The 13,243-nt window shown below is 39.2% G+C and overlaps 1 protein-coding gene across 7 annotated transcripts in view; it reads left to right on the forward strand.

The window, feature by feature from the left end:
- SLC24A2 (solute carrier family 24 member 2) overlaps nucleotides 1–13,243 on the forward strand; it is a 188,764-nt gene that overhangs the window by 118,080 nt on the left and 57,441 nt on the right. The window lies entirely within an intron of this gene.

Consider the following 13,243-nt stretch of genomic DNA (forward strand, 5'->3'; position numbering starts at 1 on the left):
GCTTTTTGTAAGTCTTTTTAGTGCCTTTTACGTGTTTGCTTTTTCTTTTTTTTCTTCTTCCTTCTTTTGAGGTATTATGTATTTCCTCTTTGCATGATTTCACCGACATAGTGTGATCCACCATCATTCTTTTTTTTTCACATTTTTGTCATTTGCATTTGCAGTTTTGTTTCTTTCAGATAAAGACATGCAACAGATAATGTTTTCAGTGAAGTAAATATTACATATATACTAGTAAGTATATACTAGTATATAATGTATACTTATATCTATATATTTTATACTGTGGCTTTGACATAACACATTCAATAAGATATGCTCATTTATGGATGACCTAACCACAAAGTCTGAGAAGAATTATTTAATGACCTCAGTCTTCTGAATTATTCAATAGCTATGAGTTAACCTGATTTTTTTAAAATGCCTTCCAGTTTTTCTGGCATAATTTTGAGGGCATAGTTAACTTCAACACAGATGTTAGCATTAAGATTCCAATCCTGCTAACATTTGTAAGTAGGAAGTACTTAAGGCCTATCCAATGCCCAGTGAAACCAATGGGAGTCTTGTGATTAACTTAGAAGGTCAGTGCTTATAGCTCTGACTCAGGAAAGCATTGAGACACGTTTAACTTTAATTACATGTTTAAGTCCTAGTGCAGTCAACATTTCCTTAATTGGGATGTTTCCCTCAATTGGGAGGTAAATGTTTGCAGAATCAGGGACTATTGTCTAACTACCTGATTGCATCTGCCAAATGGGTGGTTACAGTAGCATTTGGACTTGTAATTAATTGCACATTCAAAGTTGAAGACCAGCTTGAGGCTGCTGTAAAAATTGGCCATGTGTTCATATTCATTTCTAATGCTGCATATATGAGACAAATAGCTCAATTTTTTTTTTTTTGGTTAAAATGAGATATTTTCAGTATCCAAAATCAAGCTGAAATATAGGATTTTTGAAGAGAAGCCTTCAAAACTATTTGTTTTATTATGATTTTGTTTTTGTTTCTTGTATATGCGTTAGTTCCTCAGAGAAATAAAACATGTAGCATCTCATAGCCAAAGGCCTGCTCCTGCAAGTCAGTGAGTATTCTATTTTCACTAGCTTCCCCTCCCATGCTGCAAGATGCTGACCTCTTCCTTAGATGGAACTGGCTGCCGACTCGCATGAAGATCATGAAAGTTGAAGCTTTGCCGTACTTTGCATGGTTGTCCAGCTGGTACACTTAGGGCTAGTCTACAGCTGTGTCTCTCCGGGGCGTGAAAAAGCCACATCCCTGAGAGATGTAGTTAAGCCAATTTAACCACCGATGTAAACAGTACTAGAATTCTTCTGTCTGCCTAGCGACTGCCTCTCAGGGAGGTGGATTACACTGAAGTGCTGCACCTACACATTTTAAATGTAGACATAGCCTTATACAATGTGTTATATGAATTCAAACTACTTTATTCCTATTTTGTCATAATAACATAGACTTCATATGAAATAAAATAATGTGCTACGTTAACCAAGTAAGAAACTGCCATTAGAAACATAAGGATTTGCTCAACAGGATCAAAACGTTGTACCGTCTAGTCTGATATCCTACCTCTGTTAGCATTATCTCAGATGTACCTGAATGTGAAATGAGGAGAGAGGAAGTTCATTTCTGACCTTGTGGCAGTCAACTTTATGGCCTGGAGCATAAGATTGGACTTTTCTTATCTTGCATGACTATAAATGTTAGCTTATTAATGATCAGTACATTACCCAGCCACAGTATTTGACTTTCTGACCGCTCCTCTTCCCCGCCGCCTCCACCAGTGAATAAAATGCCTGAAAAAAATTGCTGATTTCAGATATAATTATACTGTAGAACTGTACTAATGAAAAGCTGTCACACAGCTCTATATATCCTTTTCCCTTCAGCACAGACAATTCTGTATAACAGATATCCCAGTGAATAAAACAGCTTCTGGTTTATATTGTTCCCAAGCAACAGTGAGGTTGTTAGACATAGTCAGAAAATGAGGGGGGAGGGGAAATTTCCTGCAGAAAATTTTAACTTTTTGACAAAAATATCAAAATCCATATTTTGACTGCAAATGAAAATATTTTGATTCAGAAATGCCACTGTGGTGCCTCATGTCCCCATTCTCTTCTAGAGGCTGGGCTCTCTAATCAAACTACATCTCCCATGGTGTACCATGGTCCCACTCTTGGTGAGTAGACGCAGTGCATCATGTGAGATAAAGGCTAGCTAGGGAGCTTGGCCCGTAGAGAACTCTCATGAGGGACCACAATGGCATTTCCAGAATAAAATATTTTGGGGGTTGATTTTTCTTTTTGAGTTTCGGGTGTTTGGTTTTTTGACAAAAAATTGAGAACCCAATTTTCCATTGAAAAACAGGTTAGACAGAAACAGAAAAAGCATGGAGCCCTGGGCTATTACTGACCCAGAACAATGAAAAAGCATTTGCTGCCAAAAGCACAATTCTCCACTTTAGGCTAGTAAGAATGCTGTATATATTTCTCTCAAAAAATGACCAAGCTACAATGCTTCATGAATTCATCACCTTCAGAGTGATGTAATGCTCTGTAACTGGCCCTAGGTAAGAAGTTCCAGAAGAAACTATGGCCATGGGCAGCACGTGAACCAGGCCACACGGGCAGAGTAGGAAGCAGGTGGGAGCCTCGGGACAGAGCTTGGGCGGGGCCACCCTTGGCTGTTTGGGGAGACTCAACTTCCCCTGGCCTGCGATGCCTGCTGGACATGATTAGGACTATTACTGAATATGACAGCTTGGCTCCTATAAAGGATGAGTCAAAGACAACATATTATGCTTCACAATTTATGCTGCTTCCCCGTTCAGGTTTCTGATTTACAAAGCCCTAAATGGAATCTGCCATGTTATCTCAGAGACTGCCTCTTCTTCCATGACTTCCTATGGCTACTGTGGTCATCTGTACTACACTTAGCAGAGCCTTTGTATAGATTCAATGAAGCTGGCACTCAAACCTTCTCAACAGCAGATTCAAGGCTCTGGAATATCCTCCTAAAGGATATTGAGAAAAGTCCTTTCCTCTATATCTCCAGGTCATACAGTAAAACCTACTTCTTCACTATAACATGCCTCAAAGAAGCAGAATAATATTAAACAAGTCTTCTAAGCTTAATGGTACCTGATTCTTTTTGAACATTTAACTTCATTTGTAAAAGAATTAGGATAACTTAATTGTGACTAGGCCATTCATAAGTCTCCTCTCTTCCTTCATGAAGTTAGATACCATAACAAAAATTACCTAGCTTGTATTCTACATAGACTGGGAAGGTAATATTTGTTCCATTGAGACCAAACTGCACCCATCCATGTTATGCAGTGCTCCAACAAATAGATCAAAAGAAAAATTCCACTGCCATCTTGAGGGCGGGGGATGTCAATTTTATAGCTGCATGTTGTTAGAGTGATGTTATGTCATAGCCATAAAATATCATTTGTTTCTTAATGTTTAGAAAAATCCATGTCAATATGTACAGCACTGTAGCATGTGCAAGTTAGTTAGCTTAAGCTAACTATATGATGATTGACTGAAAAGTATTTAATGTTACAACTTTACTTCCTGTAACACAGCCATCTTGAAATCACAATTGTGTATTTCAAAGTGCCTGCCTATTTATGTTATTTTTGCATTGAACTGCAGTTCCTTCTGATGCCTTCTTTCCACTGTTGGACCATACTGCTTTCATATTTCTGGATTTGTTAAATACTGACTCTCACTGGATAAAAGAGACTTGTATGAATTGAAAATGTTTTTTGCTGTACATTTTGAAGTTCCTCCCTTTACAACAATGAAATTGTTTACAATAGCACTGAAATTAGTGGAGATATTCCAGTTTTCCACTGTTCTAATTGAGAACAGAATCTAGTGCCAAATGAGTATAAATAATAATTACAATAACATAAATGTATATACATTCCATCCCTCCTCTCACTTGCCCCCTCCCCCCCACACACAGTTGATTAAATGATCTGTCCATTTCAAAATTAATCTTGTACTTTTGTATAAAAGAGAGTTCTGTTATCTCTTCATCTGGAAAAACGTTCCCATTTTAATGTCTTGACTAGGGTGACCAGATGTCCCGATTTTATAGGGACAGACCTGATTTTGGGCTCTTTTTCTTATATAGGCTCCTATTACCTCCCCACCCCCAGTCCCAATTTTTCACACTTGCTATCTGGTCACCCTAGTCTTGACAACTGATCCACACGGAAGCTTCTGTGCTGCACAGGAATGCATTGATCTTCCTTTGTAATGTTACATTGGAATATATGCATTTCAAAGTGTTGTGCAAGTTACATGGACCATCACAAATCAACTACATTAAGGCAGCAGTGAAACTATTAAGTCACAGCCTATCCTTCCTTTTTAGTATGTTTTCTTCAAGCTGGAAGGAACAATAATATGGATGAACTCTGTCTATTATCTAGACCAGGAGTCCCCAATGCAGTGCCTGCGGGCACCATGGTTCCCACTGGGGCATCTAAGTGCGCCCGCGTATTGGCCAGCGGACGAGCATCTGCAGAAATGCTGCCGACAAGCAGCGTCATCCAGAGGCGTTGCCACCGAAATGCCGCCGATGCCTCTGGATGCTGCTGCTTGTCAGTGGCTGTAACGATGCTGGTTCTGGCGGGACCCAACTGAGAGTGACAGTTCAGGACAAACTGCTTAAAACAGGGCAGTTACAGCCCAAGGCTGGGGTTTTTCCACCTCTAAGGCAAACCAAACCAGCCAGACCAAGAGGACTTTCATTTCACCCCACTGGCTAACCACAAGTCACACAAGCAATTCCCTTAGACACTCCAGTTTCCCAGTATCACCACCAGTGCCACTTGTTATGGGGACAAATGGTTATGAAAACCAACACCCCAGTAAAAGAAAAAAGCTTCTCCTGATCTCAAAGGACCAAGCCCCAGACCCAGGTCAATATACAAATCAGATCTTACCCACAAATCACGCTGTTGCCAATCCTTTAGAATCTAAAATCTAAAGGTTTATTCATAAAAGGAAAAAGATATAGATGAGAGCTAGAATTGGTTAAATGGAATCAATTACATACGGTAATGGCAAAGTTCTTGGTTCAGGCTTGCAGCAGCAATAGAATAAACTGCAGGTTCAAAACAAGTCTCTGGAATAGATCCACAGCTGGGATGGGTCATCAGTCCTTTTTGTAGAGCTTCCATTTGTAGCAAAATCCCTCCAGAGGTATGGAGCAGGATTGAAGACAAGATGGAGATGAGGCATCAGCCTTTTATAGTCTTTTCCAGGTGTAAGAACACCTCTTTGTTCTTACAGTGGAAAATTACAGCAAAATGGAGTCTGGAGTTACGTGGGCAAGTTCCTGCATACTTTGCTGAGTTACAAGGCGTATCTGCCTTCTCTCAATGGTCAATTGTATAGATGATGGTCCTTAATGGGGCCTCAAGCAGGCTAGGCAGAGCTAACACCAACTTGTCTGGGATGTTTCCCAGAAGCATAGCATAAGTTTGAAATACAGACAGTATAGAGCCAATATTCATAACTTCAACTACAAAATTGATACACATGTATAGACAGTATAATCATAACCAGCAAACCATAGCCTTGTCTTAGACACTTCATTTGACCCCCTTTATATAAGATTTGGTGCCACTACAGGACTTTGGTTGCAACCATGTTCTATATGGTCCCTGTTCAAATCAATAACGTGACAGCGGCATTTCGGCTGTGATGCCTATTGACGTTGCTGCTTGTCGGCGGCATTTTGGCAGATGCTCGTCCGCCACCATGGTCCTCCGTGGCTCGTCATCTGGCGCCTGCCAAACGAAAAAGATTGGGGACCACTGATCTAGACTACTCTATACATATCTGAATGGTGGTACTAGAAGAGCAGAGCACTTTAAACACTCTCCTCAGGTACTAGTTCAGAAAAACTGTGCCCTCAGTTACATCCATCTAACCCAACTGATTTCAATGAAGGCAGACATTTTGGGGGCCAGTGAAGATCAGCAGGCAAGAACCCAAATCTAATATTATATCTGAACCCACAATTTCTGCAGGGCTACTCAATGTACTATTGTCTCATCACTATGTCAGGTTGATCCTTTTAAAATTAGAAGAGAATTTTGTAAAGATTATTTTAACATTTAAACTCCACTAGCCTTTAGTAATTTTCATGACATCTGGCAGAGCATATTCCTGCCTGTTTCTTTCTCCATTTCCAGCTCCAGAGAGCATATCTACACTTGATAGCGATTCTGTTTCCTAATTAGGTAGCTGAATGTGAGAGGGAGTCTTGTCCAGAATGTCTGATTCCCCTCTCTTCTGTCTCTTCCATAAGGCTATGTCTATACAACAGACAGGGGCGGCTCCAGGCCCCAGCACGCCAAGCACGTGCTTGGGGCGGCAAAATGCCTAGAGCCGCCCCTGACAACAGACTTCTGCCAGCATAGCTATGGTGGTCAGGGAGGTGAATAGGTGTAATCCCTGACTGTCATAACTGCCAGCAGAAGCCCCTAGTGTAGACATATTCATACTGGCAAAACTGCACTTGTTTTGTTTGTGGGTGTGGTTTACTATACCAGGAAACAGTGCAGATTTGCTGGGATTGGTGCATGCACACTAGGAGTGCTTTGCTGGTATTGTAAACCAGGATTCTTATACCAGTAAAGCACTTCTAGTATACACATAGCCTGAGGTATTACCAGTATTCTTCATAATCTCACATGAACCAGAGCCTGGAGTCTCAAGTTCATTTTCAAATCTACACCCAGTAACCAGAAAGAAATAATACTGAAGTGCCCAAACCCATTGACTAGAATTGAACTGTGCTGTATTTCATTCATCATTTCACTTCTTCAGAGTGGCTTGTACCCAGATGAAAGTTCCATTTAAAACTGGTCTCTTCGCTGAGTTATGAACAGTGTCATTGAAAGTACAATTCTAGGCTTTTCAGATTCCATTTTACCCCAGTTGTTTAGAAATGACGCAAGCTTAATGGAAGTGGATTCTGCAAGGTAACAACCGATGGTTACTGCTGTAGTGGCCTTACAAATTCAGACTTTCTGCTGTTGCTCACAGTAAGTAGGCTATTGCTATGTAATGGTCGTAGTGAGAGTGAATAAATGAAGTTGTTTCTAAAATGCTTCTAGCGCTGCAGCAGAGTAGCTAGTTCTCCACTTTTGGCTGCCTCCCTTTTACATCAAATAGATACCACAATTACTGTGGTATTTTCAGGGCTGAAAATGTCAACTCACCAAAAGATCTCAGCTTTCAGGTCTACTTTCTGGTTCCTCCACTTGCCCTACTGAGTCTCCAGCTTTGGATAGCATGAGAGTAGCCACGGCTAACTGCTGTGATCTGGTTGCTGACTGGCTTTTCCGCTCTCCTCCATCAGGCACCCAGAGGCTACTTGGGGAGGAGCCCAGAGAAGAGCTGATCAGAAAATGGGGGGAGGGGGAGTTCTGTGCTAAATGTAGATGAAAACCGCAAATGTTTAGTTTGAATCGCAAGTGTCCATGAAAATTTCATCTTTCCACTGAAAAACCAAAAACTGCTGCAAACTGAAATTTTCAACCAAAACTCATGGAAAATGCCTTTCTGATGGAAAAAAATTGATATATTTTTTTGAGGATAGTATATACTTTTTGCAAAAACTTTCATTTAGTTGAAAACCCCATTTTCTAGTGAACAAATGTTTGGATGGAAAACTTTTGACCAGGCCTTGGGATGAGTAGCCATCGGGGGAAGGGGGAGAGGGGAGGGAGCTGCGGTATAACAACAGCAATTGCTAAGGCAGGCGCCTTGCTTAAGGGGTACATTGAAGGGAGGAGGAACTGAAAGGGAGAGCCTGGAGGTGTGTGCACTAATGAATTACAGGGAGAAATAGAATTGATGGTTAAGAACAGCAGAGGAAAGAAAAGTAATGTGTTGGGAGGAGTGGGAAAATAAAGGGGGAAAAGAGAGACTCAATATACTTAAGTGGGAGGATTTATATATCCATAATCAGGATACGTGATAGATTTGAGGAGGAACTGATGATTTTTGGAAGTACATGTACTGTTTGCCTACTTTGGAACTTTAAAATTTGCATAATATTTGCATTTGTAAATGTTTTGAAAGCTTTTCCAAGGCTTTTTGTTGCACTAACGTAGACAAGTTTAGTTGTCGTTAGAAATCCATCTTGAGTGGAACCTAACACACTTTTAAATATGTTGTCATAGCTTCTGAATAGTTAATTAAGGATATGGGCTTCTGGAGAATGTCTTTTCCTTTCTGGAAAAGAAATGAGTGGACAAAGAACCAGCATATGCCAGTATTTTTTATTCACATTATGTATGTAATTCTGGTCTCTTTGAACAAAGGTGAAGAATAGACACAGTGCCTCATGAGGTGTGTCTCAGTGTGTTTAACCAACACCCTGAAGAGTTAGTTCAGACTGGGATTTGTTTGAAATATGTTTGCTGCTCATGGTCAGCCCATGCCTAGAAGACACAATGACCAACTAATCCATTTTAAACATAGATCTCCCTGTCTATGCTAGGTGCAAAGGTGTCTATGCTAGGTGCAAAGTCATGTTCAAATTTCTTAGTTAAAATGTGTGTGTGAGTGTGTTTACAAAGCTGATTTATTTTCTCAGTCTAGACAAACCCAAACACAGTAAACTCTTTACTACTAGAGATGCAAACTCAGCCCGGTGTCCACTCAAAGCTAGCATCCAGATGCAGTTAGCTTGTATGAAATTGTCTAGGTAGCAAGGATTTATAATATAAACTCTTTTGCTTGAAAGGAGCTTTTGCTTGACATAAATTGGTGGCTAATTTGTTTAAATACACCACCCAATTTCCTTCAGTGGCTCATTAACCCAACTCACTAAGCTATGACATTTACATTTAAACCTTTTGCAGAAAATCTCATCTTAGATATTTGTTTCAATAAAGGTATTTACTTCATTTCTTATTATGGGCTGAGGGTTGAAGAGGTTGGTGGGATTTCTTTAATTTTAAAATATTTATTAAGTATACCATTTGAAAAAAATGCTACAATTACTACATTCATGATCTTCTGATTTTTCTTTAGTCTTGCAGTAATAAAGTATAAATACATGAGAGAAATTATTCCTATAAATATACTATGAATAAAGCAGGTAACTGCTATGTATTACCATACATATGCTGCATGTAGTGTGTTATTGATATTAAAAGAACCTAGAAAAATGTCATCTTAGAAAGCACCCTTTATGGATTGGCATAATGCAATTTCCATCCCAAAGCTTCATGTACTTTAGGTAATACAGATATATCATCTGAGACCATACTATACATTTTCTACCAATAAAGAAAGTAAGGAAGTAATAAGTTCTTTTTGTTTGTTTTCTTTGTAGCAACATTAATACTGATGAGACCCTATGATTCCTTTTAGCTTCCCAAAGAGATCTGTCATCATTGTTTCTGCATAACTTCCAAAAAAAACCCAAACAGGAGATAGTGTTCTAGAAATTTAATTTAGATCAAAGTATGGTATTTTAGCATTTTCCATTTGGAATTTTCACAAAATAGAATCTTCACTTGCTATATTTTACATCACATCTCCTTTTGTCATCCTTTCTGAGCCTTATACATTACTTAGTGCATTAAATAAAACACAGCAACAGGTGTGTTATCACATTGCAGGATTCCTTTTGTAATCCACTCCCTCGTATAGCTTTCGCTGTAAAGTTGCGAGCCTGTGAGTAGATTTCTTGGGACTGTTCTATTGGAATCCAAATCATGATAGAGGCTGTCTACCTTCAGCTCTTGCTGAATTCAGAAGGTGAGAGACTAGCACCTCAAAAGATTAGCAACAAATCCGTTAATTTTAAATTCCAAAGCAGTCAGAAAGGTACCTGCTTTGTAAGTAGCTTTTTCTGCATCTGACTCTTTTTTGTAGGCATTAACCCTATTTGTGTTTTTATTTCTTTTGTTTTGCTTTGTTTTTTGAATCACAAAATATGGTTTCTGGTTTCTGTGTTTTGGTCTTTTCGGTTCACTTTTCCAGCTCATATGGCTCATTGAAGAAACATTTTTTCACTATATAAAATAAGTATCTATTTGAGATGTTGTAGAACAGATTTTGTAGAACTGTTCCATATTTAGCTTACCAATTTTGAAGCCAGTGTGACTTTTTGGTATATTTTAGAGGTGTGCTACAATTGGACTTACAAAAGAAACTCAGTTACAATTGCAACTATTGGACTGGATTCAATTAATGTAAGGATTCCAGCACACCTTGATCATGACTGTAATACTTATATAAATATTTAGTGATGGTGGAGGCTTTCTAATAAGGCATAGGATATAAATTAACAAATTAGTGAAAACAATTCTCAGTAGCAAACACATACATTTGTTACCTTTGGGAATCAATGGAGGTTTAGTGATATCTGCAGTGAACCTTTGGAAGAGTCTTGTAGAAGACATATGTTTTATAAGTTCTTTGAACCAAGATTCATGGGCTAGACAGGCAAATAGTGTGCTGAGGACAAAACTTGGCAATATATTTTTCCTCTAATTGGCCAGTAGCAGGTGTCTAAAGTGTATTCCAAGCTTTTTATGATTCTGGGGTGACTGTGCCCCACTCCCATGAAAGAATAGTAAGGTCTGTAGGACTGTTTGTCTCTGTGAAGGATGTTGCACTACATGACTGAACAAATCTTTGTGCAGTGTGAAATAATTATCACCCCAAAATTTGTGCATATCTGGAAGAGAAGAGGTACCATAAGTTTTCAAAAGTGGAGGTCTGTGATTAGCAGTCTCCCATACAAATACTTGCTGTAAGTCTGAACATTCTTGGTGAAACCTGAGCTCCATTAAAGTCAATGGGAATTTTGCCGTTGACTTTAGTAGGGAAATGATTTCACCCTCTTTGCCAGAAGAGTGAAAAGGTCAAAGTTTCAAGAAATAGCATAGGAGTAAAAGAAAGAGAAATACTGCAAAGCACAGCTCAGAGACTTTAGTCAGTAAATTACATTCTATCATAAGGCATAAGCACTAATGGACAGAGTTAAAGTTGTATGGGCAACCTGAACTCTATCATTTCCTGACTTTTGAATCCTTATCTACAGCCTTAGACTGCATAAGTGCAGCTTTTTGCATTTTATCAGAGGTTAATGGAGAACAAGGAAGTTGAAAGGTAAATAAATGGTACATTTATTGATTTTTAAAAAAAAACAGAATTCATCAAAATGGATATTTCTTGATGTATCATCAAAACAGCCATTTGAAAGCCAAATATATTGATTGTACAGCATCTTAATGCAAACTCAGTCTGACCTGTCTCACTAATGGCTCTCTAAATGCAGTTATTGCCATACTCAGTCCTGGGCTTGTCCTGATCACAGACAGAAATTAGCCACAGAATGCCTATTTTGCTTTTCCTCTTTTTACAATCATTTTACCAAGTAAGTCTTGAATGGATCGGTAGTTCTGTATGGACCTTTGATCTAAATGAATTGCTTCACATGCTTCGTTGGCCAAGACATCCTTTTGATTGACCTCAGTATCTCACTGAGTCAGTTCTCTTGCCCTCCAACGATGAGTTTACTCAAAATGCCCAGAGCAATGGTGCTCAAGCAGGTGGCTTTTCTGCCTAGCCTAGAATGTGGTTCTTTTTTCATGTATGAATAAGGTATCATGAAAGGTCCTAACGAAGATGGCAACTACTTTGTTTTTTAAAGATACAGAAACTGAAACACAACCCCTCAGAAAGCACACAGATGGAAGGATTGAATCCACATTTACTCCGTGATAGCAAACTAAGAGGAGATAAAATTTCTTTCTGATATAATCATTATATATACATTTGTATATTGTGGGCCTGAACCTGGGCACCTCCTAAGAGATGGGGAGCATGCACAATCTCCATTGACTCCTTGCAGGACTGGGCAGTGTATGATGTGTAATTATTTTGGGGACTTTCTGAAGTCACTGGGAGCTTTTCACTCACAAGGAATGAAGAGTTGGGCCTTTTGTTTAATGAACTAGTGACTCTTCGCCTGTTAAAAGTTGAGGGTCATTGTTCTACACTAAAAAGAAATGGGGAAAAGTGTCTGTCCTGTCCCTTTTTGTGCTTCAGAATGAATTCTAATTACAGTAATAAGGCACCAAGCTGTCGCTGAGTTTTACATATTTTTAGAAAGAATGCAAGGATCACCTAATAGGGGAATTTTATTTTTACAGTCACTCATCATCTGTATCTCACACATGCATGCACATGGACACTCCTACACATTTTTCCCTTCTTTAATTTTCTGTTTAAAGAAGAAAAGCGTACATCATCATAACTACTCAGAACCACAGCACTCTGCTGCTGAAGGGGCACAACTGGAAAAGAGGTGCCATGGGAAAACCATGTATGTCCCTAAAATATTCCTGATAACACCATATGTGGTTGCTCTTATTCTGGAATTCCACTGATTAAGATAATTCAGAATAAGGTGCTTTAATTCTGAAATAAGAGCATCTATAAGTGGTGTTAATCGGGAATAGCTAATCCATTTTAAATTCACACTCTATCATATTCTAGATTAATTTTCATGTGTAGGGAAGCCCTAATTAAATTATAATGAATGTAGAGCAGTGCTTAGACTTCTCTCCCCTCCTCCTCCTTCCTTTTATCTCCCTTCCCAAACTATTCAACATCCCTCACCCCATGGATAAAGCGTAAGAAAGCAGATGAACCCTGTAGCTTTTCTTGTAGGTCATTAGATCTGGATTATATCAACCCAAGGGGTGGGAAATGATTCTAGGTCACCTGTGCTTCCCAGGGGTCTATGAAGTCAAGCATTTTGGCTGATCTCAACTGTCATAGTATTTTATGAGGGGAGGAGCAGTGTCTCAGATAATTAGTCCCACAGCACCTAGTTCTTTGTAGAGCAAAACCCAGACCTTAAACTCCCCTAGAAATAATTTGGTGATCAATACAAATCATAGAGCATAGGTGTAATACAAGCCCCATTTAGAGTGTACTGCACTAATCCAAACTTGAAGTAACAAAGGCATGGTTAACTGTGACAAAATCCAGGTCTGAAATGAAAAGTTTTAAGCGTTTTGCCAAGTGCAAATGATTAGAAGCACTCTGGCTCAGTCAGGATTCCTTGTGGGGCTCTGTCCCTCTGTGAAAGGGTGCATCATGCACTCCTCCTGTGCCTGGCAAACTCCCCATGCTGGAGTTTGGGGGAGGCATTACCC

This window comes from Mauremys reevesii, linkage group 6 (genome assembly GCF_016161935.1).
Source record: "Mauremys reevesii isolate NIE-2019 linkage group 6, ASM1616193v1, whole genome shotgun sequence".
Classification (NCBI taxonomy): domain Eukaryota; kingdom Metazoa; phylum Chordata; order Testudines; family Geoemydidae; genus Mauremys; species Mauremys reevesii.